General features: G+C 47.1%; 1 long non-coding RNA gene across 1 annotated transcript; it reads left to right on the forward strand.

The window, feature by feature from the left end:
- Window positions 1-3697: 3697 nt before the first annotated feature.
- On the forward strand, window positions 3698-4775 carry LOC115300344. Its single transcript, XR_003912606.1, has 3 exons — window positions 3698-3742; window positions 3887-4055; window positions 4537-4775. It is a non-coding gene; the product is annotated as an uncharacterized LOC115300344 (long non-coding RNA).
- The last annotated feature ends 6946 nt before the right edge of the window (window positions 4776-11721 follow it).

The raw sequence follows: 11721 nt of genomic DNA on the forward strand, positions 1-11721 counted from the left end.
AAAATCAATGGGGAGACAGTGTCTGAAAGGGGAACTAAATCAAATATCCCAATACAGAGGAGTTAATCACACAAAATTAACCTTATAACATCTAGTATCAAACTGATCTATAAAGAAAATCAATGAGAGCAAATCAAATCCCAAAGCCTGACACCCCATCCCAGCTGCTACGATTTCCAGACTGTGGCAACTAGGCTCTATTACCTGGAAACTCTCCCTCAGCGGTTGATATATTCAGCCATGGGCATTCAATGGATAGTTTTCATGCACATTTCTCCTCCTGCATTTGCTTAACTGCCATTCTTAGAGCCTTTGAGAAGACGCACTTAGCTGAAAATTGTCCTTCACCGAGAAGACACGCTGTTCCCGCCAGGACAGATGATCCAGCATTGTGGGTTTTCGTGCTCGGAGCAGGATGCTCATCAGAGACACGGCTGCTTCTCGGTTCCAAGGCAGCCCGGAGGAATCTGTGGGGCCATGGGGGTTTGGGCAAGCCAGACGGAGAGGTACTGGGGGCACCGGCCACGTGGTTCAGCCCAGTGAGGGAGGATGTCAGGAGCGGCTGAGAACAGGGACTGAGCGGCTGAACTACAATCTCTCCAGACACTTCAAGCTAGTTTTGTAATCCGAAAAACGAGAGTGACTTTTCTGGACAACAGCATTGTCATGAGGTTATTCACTATCTATCCTTCATGCTAGATGTAAGCCCTATGAGAGCAGAAGCCTTGTCTGTTGAACTCACTATTAACATTCTAGTGTGCAAAGTGACACCTAGCCCAGAGGTGCCTGGCTGGCTCAGTCAGTTAAGCTCCCAACTCTTGGTTTTGGCTCAGATCGTGATCTCACAGTTTGTGAGTCTGAAGCCCGTGCTGGGCTCTGTGCTGACAGTGCGGAGCCTGCTTGGGATTCTGTCTCTGTCCCTTCCCTGCTCGTGCTCTCTCTCAAAATAAAATAAACCTAAAAAAAAAGTGGCACCCAGCATATAGCAGACATTCTGTCTATAGATGACCTAATGAATGGAAACAGTTGAGCCCAAACTTCAATACCTGATATCAAGCAAAATCCCATACATAGCAAATGGTAGGGAGCTGATATTGATGGGAATCATGTTAACAGGATGGCTGAGTAACTGGCCTGCGGTAACACAGCTTAGAGCTGAGGGCACTAGAATCTGAACTCAGGCATTGGGCTCCTGTCATGCTCTAAGCCTCTAGTCTGCCCTTTTAGAGCAAACTTGGTGAGCGAGGGCTGTGAGCCATGGCAGAGATTAATAAAAATGTGCACAGTAAATAGTGACCTCTACCAGGTAGCTGCGTAGGCACCATGGAGCCCCGCCCTCCAGCACAGACATCAAAAATACAGCAAACAGGGCGCCTGGGTGGTTAAGCATCCACCTGCAGCTCAGGTCACGATCTCATGGTTTGTGAGTTCGAGCCTCGCTTTGGGCTATGTGCTGACAGCTAGGAGTCTGGAGCCTGCTTCGAATTCTGTGTCTCCCTCTCTTTCTGCCCCAGCCCCACTCACACTCTGTCTCTGTCTCTCTCAAAAATAAATAAGCATTAAAATAATTTTTAAATTAAAAATTTTTTTAAATATTAGAACATGTAGCAGAAAGCATCAGAGCCACACTTGTCAGAATTGATGAGCTGTCAGAAGCAGACAACAACCAGGTGAAAGTCAGCCTCAAGAAGGTAGAAAAACTTGAGGTGCTTTTATTTGCTCATGCTGCACCCCCTAAAAAGGACAATGCCTTGTCCCTACAAAGGAACATGTAGCTTCTTAACACCCCAACATCCTAACATTCAAAATGGGAGCAAAGGAAGGCTCAGTCTACTGACTATCATGAGAGCAATGGGCAGGCCCTATGGCTTCAGTTTCTCTTTCTTGAAGACCTTGACCTTGACCTTTGCCTTGCACCTCCAGGGAGCCCTCGTTTCCCTTTTATCATAGCGGTCTATGCATGGACCTTTCTAGGCACGGACCTTTCCCCACAGAGCAGCAGGGATCATGCTGAACTATATCATGTGGACACTATGTGGACTTTCATCTTACCAATGGGTAAGCTGAGGCTCAGAAGGTTCTGGAACTTTTCCACAGTCCCACAGCTACTACGCGTTGAATCCGGGATAGAAATGCAGGCTGTTCTGACTCCGGAACCAGTGTACTTTACCACAAAGTTTATTGGCTCCCTTACAAACATTGTGAAATAGTGCTTTGTGCCAGTATATTGTGTCTGAATATAAATTGAGCATTTTCCAAGAAAATTGAAGCCTGCTTAACATGAGGACATTTCTTTACAGAGTCAAGAGTAAGACAGCGAAGATTTCTAGAACAGCACTTCTTACTTTTGCTGCGTTCATCCTTTGTTCTCTCTGTGATGTTAGATGATCAAACTTCTACAGAAGAAAAAAAAAGTTTTCAAAAACTTCCCACAGAATCGGAGTTTGTCAAAACAGGAACCACGTCAGGAATTCTCAGCCTCGTGGACATACAGGGTGGCAGCCTCTCCACCTGTCCAGGGCCATGCACCAGACAGAGCTGGGTTCAAACCCCAGCTCCAGTATTTCCTCTTTTAAAATATAGTTATACCACTAAACATGTATTTATGTATTTTGAGGTGGGGAAGGGGCAGAGAGAGATAGAATTCCAAGCAGGCTCCACACAGTCAGCACAGAGCCCAACACGGGGCTCCGTCTCACAAAGGACAAGATCAACAATCAGAACTGGAGTCAAGAGTCGGATGCTTCACCGACTGAGCCACCCAGGCGCCCCTGAAACTTCGGGGCCTGGGCTTTCGCTTCTCCCTCATTCATTCACCGAACACTGACCCATGCCAGCCCACCCTATTAACTTCACTGTCACCTACAGCCTCCTGGATGGGGCACAGGAAGTGGAAGAGTGTGGAGCCTAGCCCACTGCACTGATCCTCATGCAGCCCTTCCCAGCACGCTGCCTTTAATAACTGCATCCTCTCATCTGCAAAGAGCAAGCGGGAAAGCCCAGGCTGCCTGTGTGGCCTGGTGGATAAAGGACCATCTCTGGGTCAGACTCCCTTGGATCCAAATGGGCAGTTCTACCGCCAGTGGGCTCACTGATCCTGGGCCAGTCGTACAGCAGCCCTGGGCTTCATCTCTCACTCTGTGAAGTGAGGGTGCCTGTAACAAGAGCTCCCATCTCATAGAGTTGTTTTGGGGGGAAATGAATTAATTCATGTAAACCACTTAGCTTGTCTGTTGAGAGTTGACTGTCGGGTACTGATCTAGGATTCTTTATACCCACTATCCTATTTAATTTCATGATAACCATGAATATATAAATAAATATGTATAAATAATATGCCCCCCATTTTATATAGAAGGAAGCTGAATCCTCAAGCAGTAAAATTGAGCGCTGCAGGGCTGTGGTAGAGGACTTATCCAAAGCCACAGCACTGCTGAGGGTGGAAACCGAGAATCTGATCCCTGTGTGTCTCCATCTGAGACCTCAGTCCTTTCCCCCACAGCCCAGAGCTTTGCTAAGAAAGGAATGGGGTGCGTTTCTGAGATGCTCTGTGGAAATCGTCACTCTCCTTCTCAGTGTTCCCTTCTTTTTGTGACCTCATCAAGGAGTGCACCCCTAAACAATGTCAGTTTCCCGGACGATAGTTTGCAAAATTCCTTTTTTTGGTCAATCTTCAGTTTGCTAGCGTCTCACTGAGCCCTCACAGGACGAGAAGTGGCAGTGACGATTTATTGGATTAACGGTAACAGCAACAGATGCCTCGAACTTTTTCAAGGCTCCCTTCTCCTCGCTCCTCTGTGTCCTGAGTATCCTAGCTCTTAAATATCTCATCCTGTTGTCCCCTCTCCCTTCCAAGCCCTGAGCATCCCTCCTCCCTCTCCTGTAGGTCAGCAGTGGTCCTGACGGGTCTTCCCACCTTCAGGTTCTCACTTTCCATTCATCACTCACAGCACCGTCCACATAAACTTCAAAGATGCACTTAGGACTAGTCCACCACCTGCTTCACACCCGTCTCTGCCTTGCTGTCACCATCAGATTCCTTCAAGGTCTGTCCTGTAAGTCATTCCTGGGGATCTGACCTTTGCCCTTCTATCCAAGAACATCTCTTCCCACACCTACCCAGGGACTCAGTGCACTGTCTGGAATCTCTGACTCTTATGCATTTAAATGGGCAGCTCCTTCTGCCTTGAACAGACAATTCACTCCTATACCTTCATCCAGTTCACTTTTAAGTGCTTGGCCAATGGTTCACCTCTTCCAGGATGTCGTTCCTGATTACATTGGTTTAAGTCCTCTGCCTTTGCACCCCATAATGCTCTGTGCTACCTCTGCCCATTTCCTTATCCCTCCTGTGATGTCTTGAAATATTTTTCTGCAAGTGTTCGCTCTCTTCTCTTCCTATTGGGTGTGTGGCGGGGCATAGGTGACTTCCCCACTGATGCTCACATACTCTGGGCAATGGGATACGAGCAGGCACGGTGCGGGCAGAGGCTTACCTGTGCTCGCACGGTGCAGCTGGCACTCTTGTGTTCCTAGGATCCACCGGAGGAAGAGACTGCCTTAAAGAGCTGCTGACCCTTTGGTCTGGCTCTGAAATGAATACGGTGGGGACAGTCCAGAGCCCAACACGACTGACTGGCACCCCGCAGCACGGATGACCAACTGAGCCCAGCCCCAACCAGCCTGCCAACATGAGAACAAATATTCGTGGTCAAAAGCCAGTGGTTTATTCAACAGCATTCTGTTGGCAATAGATGAAGAATATTTATTTTTTACTTGCTTTCCCCCTCTTTGAATCTGTGAGCAACTGAAGGGCAGAGACGATCTCTTCCATATAAATCTGCATCCCCTGCACCCAGTATATGGCTTGGCACCTTAACAAATGCCCCATGTATGTTTGAAGGGAAAAAGAAGGAAGGAGGAAAGGAAAGCAAAGGTGGGGGGGGAGACAAAGGAAGGAAAAAAGGAAAGAATGTTGATATTCTCAGTAAAGCACAAAGCCTTTGCTGAAAATGCTTTTTATTGGCACCTGAATTTAATGATTGCGCTCCATGCCAACAAAAGCATCAGGGAAGATTCAGGAAGGAAGAAATGAAATGAAAAGTTATCAAAATGACTGTCTATCAAGCTGAATTCATCTCTGAAAGACTGGAAGTAGGGTACTTCACCAGCTTAAAGGTTGCCCAACTCCTACCGAGACAAAATTACTCCTGGCAATGACATTGGTCCATACAATGACATTTTCTTCTGAAGGAGATGAAGGGGGTTCCAGAGAAGACCACCATGGCCATGGCCTCCCACTTCCCTCTACCGCCCCTGCTCATCTGGGATGATAATGACATTGAGCGCCACATGCAAGACTAAGTGGACGTTGGTGAAAGGAAATGGATGGTGGATAGGTCACTGGGCTGGAAGTCAGGATTTCACTTCCTGATGATTAGGCATGAACCATCTCCCCTCAGCCTTCCCATTTGTAGAAGTAATTTTTACTTCTTATTTTCATCTGTTCTGGCTCCTCAGAGGATACCAGAGGAAGTTCAGATTTCAGATCCAAATGTTTTTCTGTTCCCAGAGCTATACTTGCTCGAGGCCAAGAAGACGAAATTTTTTTTTAGCCTTCCTTAGAGGTTCCCCAGCTACTACCAAGATTCTGGTGACAATTACCCTGTCTGGAGCACTTAGGTCAAGCACTTGACATCAGTTATTTCCCGTAGCTCCTCACAACAACACAGGGAAATTGGTGGGGGATGTGATGGCAGAAGAGAGAAGAATCAATATTTCACAGATGAGGAAACTGAGGCTCAGAGAGGTGAGTAACTTGCTTTTGGTCATCTAGTTGGGAACAGACAGAACTCACGTTCAAATGCGGGGCTTGTGGGAGGCAGCAGTCAAGTTCGTAGCATCATGTAACAAACACCGTCTCTCATCTCTGGCCTCCGTCCATCCTTCGCAGGAGGAGATGCTCTTGCCAGTCTGAAGATGCCACTCACTGGCAGGGAAGGCTGTCGCAAACGGAGTGGAGAAATTCAGAATGCTCACTGTCTCACAAAAATTAGCATGTCAAAAAATCTTTCCTTGCCTATGATAACTCTAGTCTCCAGGGAAACCAAGTTATAACACAATGCCAGTGGCAGGAGACAAAACCTCAGGCAGGTGCATTGCTAAAGCCTCAAGCTGGGGTACAGGAGCAGGTGCAGCCCTGGGAATGAGAATGTGAGGTTTTAACCGTGGCTCCACCATGTAACCTGAGCAAGTCACTTGGTCTTTCTCGGCTTCATTCTGCTTTCTCTTCTGGAAAATGGAAATGGGGCTTTTTGTTTCGCATAGTCTATAGTAGTAAAAAAAAATTGGAAAGAGCATAAATGTCTGACAGTAGGAAATCGGCTACATTTTGACATAGTCATATTGTATCGTGGCCATTTAAGAAATGATTGGATGATGTACGGGCCTATTTCATGTTTAACTGGGTTTCAGGCACTGTGCTTCACGCCTATCAGCTCTTTAATTTCCCCTCAAATCTACAAGGTTTTGACCAAGTCCATTTTATAGATGAGATGAAGTAATTTGCCCAAAGTCACAGCTAACAGGAGAAATCAAAATTAAAACCAAGCCACCTGATCCAGAACTCACTCTAACCACAACATAATTACATAGACATAGGGTCTAATTTTAAACTTTAAAATGCAAGTTATGAAACAGAGTGATTATCCATTCTTTGTTAATATGTGATGAGTCACCCCAAGTGCAATGGCTTCAAATAATGACCATGTTTCATTGCCATTTATAGCATTCTCACGATTCTGCGATGCAGGTTGGGCTCAGTGGGGTGGTTCTTCTGTGGGTCTTCCCGGTGGTCTTCTAGGTGGTTGTACGCACAAGGCAGGGCAGGTGGGGGCTGGGCTCAGTGGGGAGACTGGAAAGATGGGGCTCTCTCTCTCCACGTGTTTACTCCAGAAGCCTGGACTTCTTGCACAGCTGCTCTGAGCTCCCAAGAAAGCTAAAGGAGAATGTGCCCAGATTTTTTAAAGCTTGGGTCTCCAATTGACACAGCTTCACTTGACTACATTCTATTGGTGACAGGACCAGCCCAGGTGCATGGAGAGAAGACAGCCCAGGGTATAAATCCTGAAGCACGCTGCATGGGGGCCATCAATGTAACGCACCCCCCCCAACAGTTAGGGGAAGAGGATCCCACTTATGGGAAGACACATTCGCAGAAGTACCCACACTATATACTTGCAAACATTAGGAATGTTTGGAATGTTTATCTGGGTACCGGGAGAGACTCTAAGATCTTGTTGTTCTTCCATTGGCCTATCTGTATTTTCCAAATTATCTAGAGAAAATATATGCTGGTTTTACATAGAATCATCGGGGTTACCTTTTGTTTCTGGAAATAGGAAAATAATGCCTGGTCCATGCAGTCCCACCAGAAAGAGTCAATGCTTGCCTAGCACTTGCTGTGCTTATACATAGTAAGTCTTTTTCTTCTCCCAGACACGATGAGGTGGGTACGATTATTATCCCCATTGTACAGATGTGTAAACTAAGGCACAGTAGCATCCAGAGCTCAGAATCAAGGACAAGCAGTCTGGCTCCAGAGCAAAGCTCTGTGCTTGGGTTTCCTCGGGTCCTTTGGATGCAAATACTGATATCTGGAGCTTTTTGTCCTGCAATGTTGCCTTTTCTTTTTGTATACAGCATAGCTCGCTGATCTATTCTGGGAGATTAAAACCCAGGAAGGTGCCCCATCACCCTAGGAAGTCTCTATAATTTCAGCTGAGTGCTGGGAAGCAGGGAACAGTGTGCAAGAGTGACCTCCAGGTGGAAATCTCTGGACACTGCTTGAAGGTCCCCCCCTCCCCCGCCGCCGGCCCCCATCTAGTATGGACCATATTAGCCGACACACAGGCTGAGAATTCCCCTCCCCCTCCCTCACACACCCACAAAGGTGCATACATGCATGTGTGGGCAAACACATGTGGCTAGGCATTCACATGTCTACCTTCATACTTTTATGCCTGACATGATCTGCACATCCCAGCACACGCCATGCGTGTGGGATCCACATACATCATGCCACACAAACACACTCAGCCTTTGTAGGACAAATGGACAAATGGATGCGTGTGCGTATGCATGCATTCCCACTCTGCTTTTATGCAAATCAAGCATTTACATGCTCTGTGCCCCCACGTGTGTGCAAATATAGGCATTTTTACCTACATATAGATCCCTGGATGCAGCCGTGCAAATTCCCTCCTTGCTCACCTTTCCGATTACTTAACTCCCAGAGAATCTCAAGAAGAGACAGGCTCTGAAATATTGCTTACCTTCACGAGAAAAAATAAAAAGCAGAACTTTGCATCATCAATACCTCCAAAGATGGTTTTTATAAATTGACTCATTCTTTCATTCAGCAAATATTTATTGAATGCCACCTGTGTGCCAGGCATAGTTCTGGGTGTTGGGTTTTTCAATATTGAATAAAACATACCCAGAATTCCTTTGGTCATGGAGATTACCTCCTGGGTTCCCAGGCAGAGGCATCTGGAGCTGCAGAGATTCTCCTGAGCTTTCAGAACACAGTCCCGTGGGTATTGCCAAAGGAAATTCTACTCTTCCAAGAGTGAGAGCAGTTGGCCGGGGGGTGTCAGTGCTGGATAACGGCATCAGAACTCTCCAATGGCCCCGGTGCGTAGCCTAGGGAAGATGACAGTGGTGGGTACAGCTGGGTTGGGACAGAGACCCAGGCTGACAATGGAGGACAGGTGGAGAGAGGAAGAAAGTGAGCATCCATGTGGAAACTGCAGAGATTGGTCGTGGTGAGAACCATCATCTGTGACCAAATAATGGAAGCAAGAAAGAGGCTCTCTTCCCTTCTTCCTCCTTCTAGTATATTCTATGCACCAGGAAAGTGCCCCTTGGGTTCAGCAGCAGAATCTGAGAAACTATGCCTCAGAGAGTCTAGCGGATGCCAGACATCAGCAAAGACAGTTGAATGAATGAATGAAGTGAATGAAACAGTTTAACGACACTAAACCAGCTTTGTACCAGGCACTGTTCAAGTGCTTTATGTGACCCTCATGTTATTTCATGTAATCTTTATGACTGCCCTTTGAAGGTAAAGAAAGGAAGATGCAGAAAGGTTAAGTAACTTTCCCAAGTTTCCACTAAATGGATGGATGGAGAGATGAAGAGATAGTACATAACAAATGATAGAGATGAAAACTCTAAGGCGTTTTATCTGGTTGAGATTGCACATTCCCACCTGCCCCAGAAATATTGTGTGCCCGAGTTCTGAAACACCATTTATTTTAAGATGTGCCACGGATTTATTAATAGCTTTTCAAGGAAAACAAACAACAGATCAGCACAGGTACACAAATCTAATCACATCAACTACATACATCAATGGTTAGAGAGGTCCCGAAGCAGGAGTCCTAACTTATGGGAAAACAAGTGCCTTCGAATCAAGGAGTTGGGGTGTTACATTAGCCCTCGGATGCCTCATAATTAGGCATCATTGGCAGGTTCCCAGCTGACCCTTCGCTTCTCCACTCCTGCCTCCGCTCCCAGCCTGGGGCCTGACTTCCGCTGTCTCTGCTAAGCTTCCAGTCTTGCCTTTGGCTCTCTTTGTTTCTGGATATTTGCCTTCGAATGCCCTGCTGCTAGCTGGGGGCTCTGTAACTTGGGGCTCTCAGTGACAGCTTCCAGCAGACCAGGGCACACCCCTGAAAAGGGGGAGCAAGATTGCTTTCTTCCTCCACTGAATGAAACCCACGCCTGTTAGGATTCCTGAGAAGCAGCTTGGATCTTCAAATCCCCCATGCTCCCCCCACCCCACCCGCACCCCGGGGTCCCAGCCCCTTCATTTGTGATGCTAATCAAGGAATGTCAAAAAGATTAGCACTTCTCCACACCCAAATAATTATCAGATGCTTCTCTCAGGCTTTTGTGCAGAAATGGAAGAGAGGAGGAGAAATTCTAATTCTGGGATTTATAAAATCTTTGCGAGTCGCTCTTGCATTGCAAAATAGTCTTCTTTTCTATACATGGAACAGCCTTAGGGGTGAAGGCAACTGGTTCCCGCACATCTGAGAACCAGTCCAAATTGATTTACTCCAAAGGGCCCCAAAGGACAACCGTGTCTGAAAAAGAGGCACTAGCATTTGAGACACACTTGACAGAGACCCTCTCCCTGACCGAGCTCAGCCCTCTGAGCTGTCTCCGCCAGTAGGCCCTGGGAGCACTGGGGCTCTTATGGCTAGACCCCTGGCGGGGAAGTCAGGTGAGCCAGAATCCAGCCCCACCCCCACCCTGGATGTTCACCTTGGCTCCTCACCTCCCACCATCCCCCCACCACCCCCTACCCTACAGGGTGACATCTGACCAACCCGGGCTGCCTTCAGGAAGAACACTGTTACATCATTTAACTCCTTGCCCTTGACGACTTCTCTTGGTAATTTTCCATCCACTGACCCCTGCCCCTGCTCCTTGGCTCTAAATCCCCACTTGTCCTTGCATTTGGGGTTGAGCTCAATCTCTGCTCCCCATCTCTCAAAACCCCAGGCATCAGCTCCTGCACCTGCCACAGTAGTCCCGAATACAGCCTGCCCCGCCATTCTTTAACAAGGGTCAAGAATAACTGAATAATTAAATATTGAATATTGTTCTCTTTAACACACGTGGTACATTCTATGTGTACAGCCTCAGTTAGTATTTTTTTCGTAGTGGCCCATGAAGATAGTGTTTGCTGAGATATAAATCAGGGCACATAACATGACACCGCCTTTCTCTCCTGGCATGGAAATAGAGATATAGGAATTTAAAAAAATAATGTATACTTTATTTTTTAAGTTTGTTTATTTATTTTGAGAGAGAGAGAGACAAAGCATGTGAGAGCACAAACTGGGCAAGGGCAGAGAGAGAGGGAGAGAAAGAGAATCCCAAACAGGATCCACATGGCCAGCACAGACTTTAACATGGGGCTTGAACTTCTGAACCATGAGATCATGACCTGAGCAGAAACCAGAGTTGGAAGTTTAACTGCCTGAGCCTCCCAGGCGCCCCAAGATATATGAATTTTTACTGAAATGACTAAGTAGCTAATCGCATTGACATTCCCGCTCTTTTTTACCGCCAGGCGACATTGTATAATGAAATGATTCCTAGTTCCTGTCAAATAATTGCTCAGGCCACTGGGAACTGTCACAGCGTCACCCCAGATCCAGCCAGGGCTGCAATAGAATGGTTGCACAGGTGTGTATATGAGCAAGACTCTGGCCAGTGTCACAACCTTGGTTCTTAACAAGGTGGTCAGGTTGGAAGGAAGGGTGACAAGTGTTGTAAGGTCCGTCAGTGGGAGATCCCACTGCCCTGGTCCGAGATCGACGCACACCCCAATCAGTCTCGAGAGCCGCCACTTGATGCAAACAGCAAGAGGCTTTATTCGGGGACCAGCACGCTGGGGCTCATCTCGTATCCCACGCAGGGGTAGAGGAGAAGAGCCTCCAGGAGCGCGTCGGAGGAACTTTTATGGTAGTAGAGGGGAGTGGGACACACAGGAGGGGAGGGGGAATTTATGAGAGTTACAGCGTCCAATCAGCAGGTTACATTATTATTGACAGGTATTACGACCAGTTATATTATTGTAAGTGACAGTTACTTTTAGCGGGAACCAATCATGATATCCAGGGGGCCTTTTGAAGTAACCAACCC

The sequence above is a fragment of the Suricata suricatta genome, chromosome 8, assembly GCF_006229205.1.
Source record: "Suricata suricatta isolate VVHF042 chromosome 8, meerkat_22Aug2017_6uvM2_HiC, whole genome shotgun sequence".
Lineage (NCBI taxonomy): Eukaryota > Metazoa > Chordata > Mammalia > Carnivora > Herpestidae > Suricata > Suricata suricatta.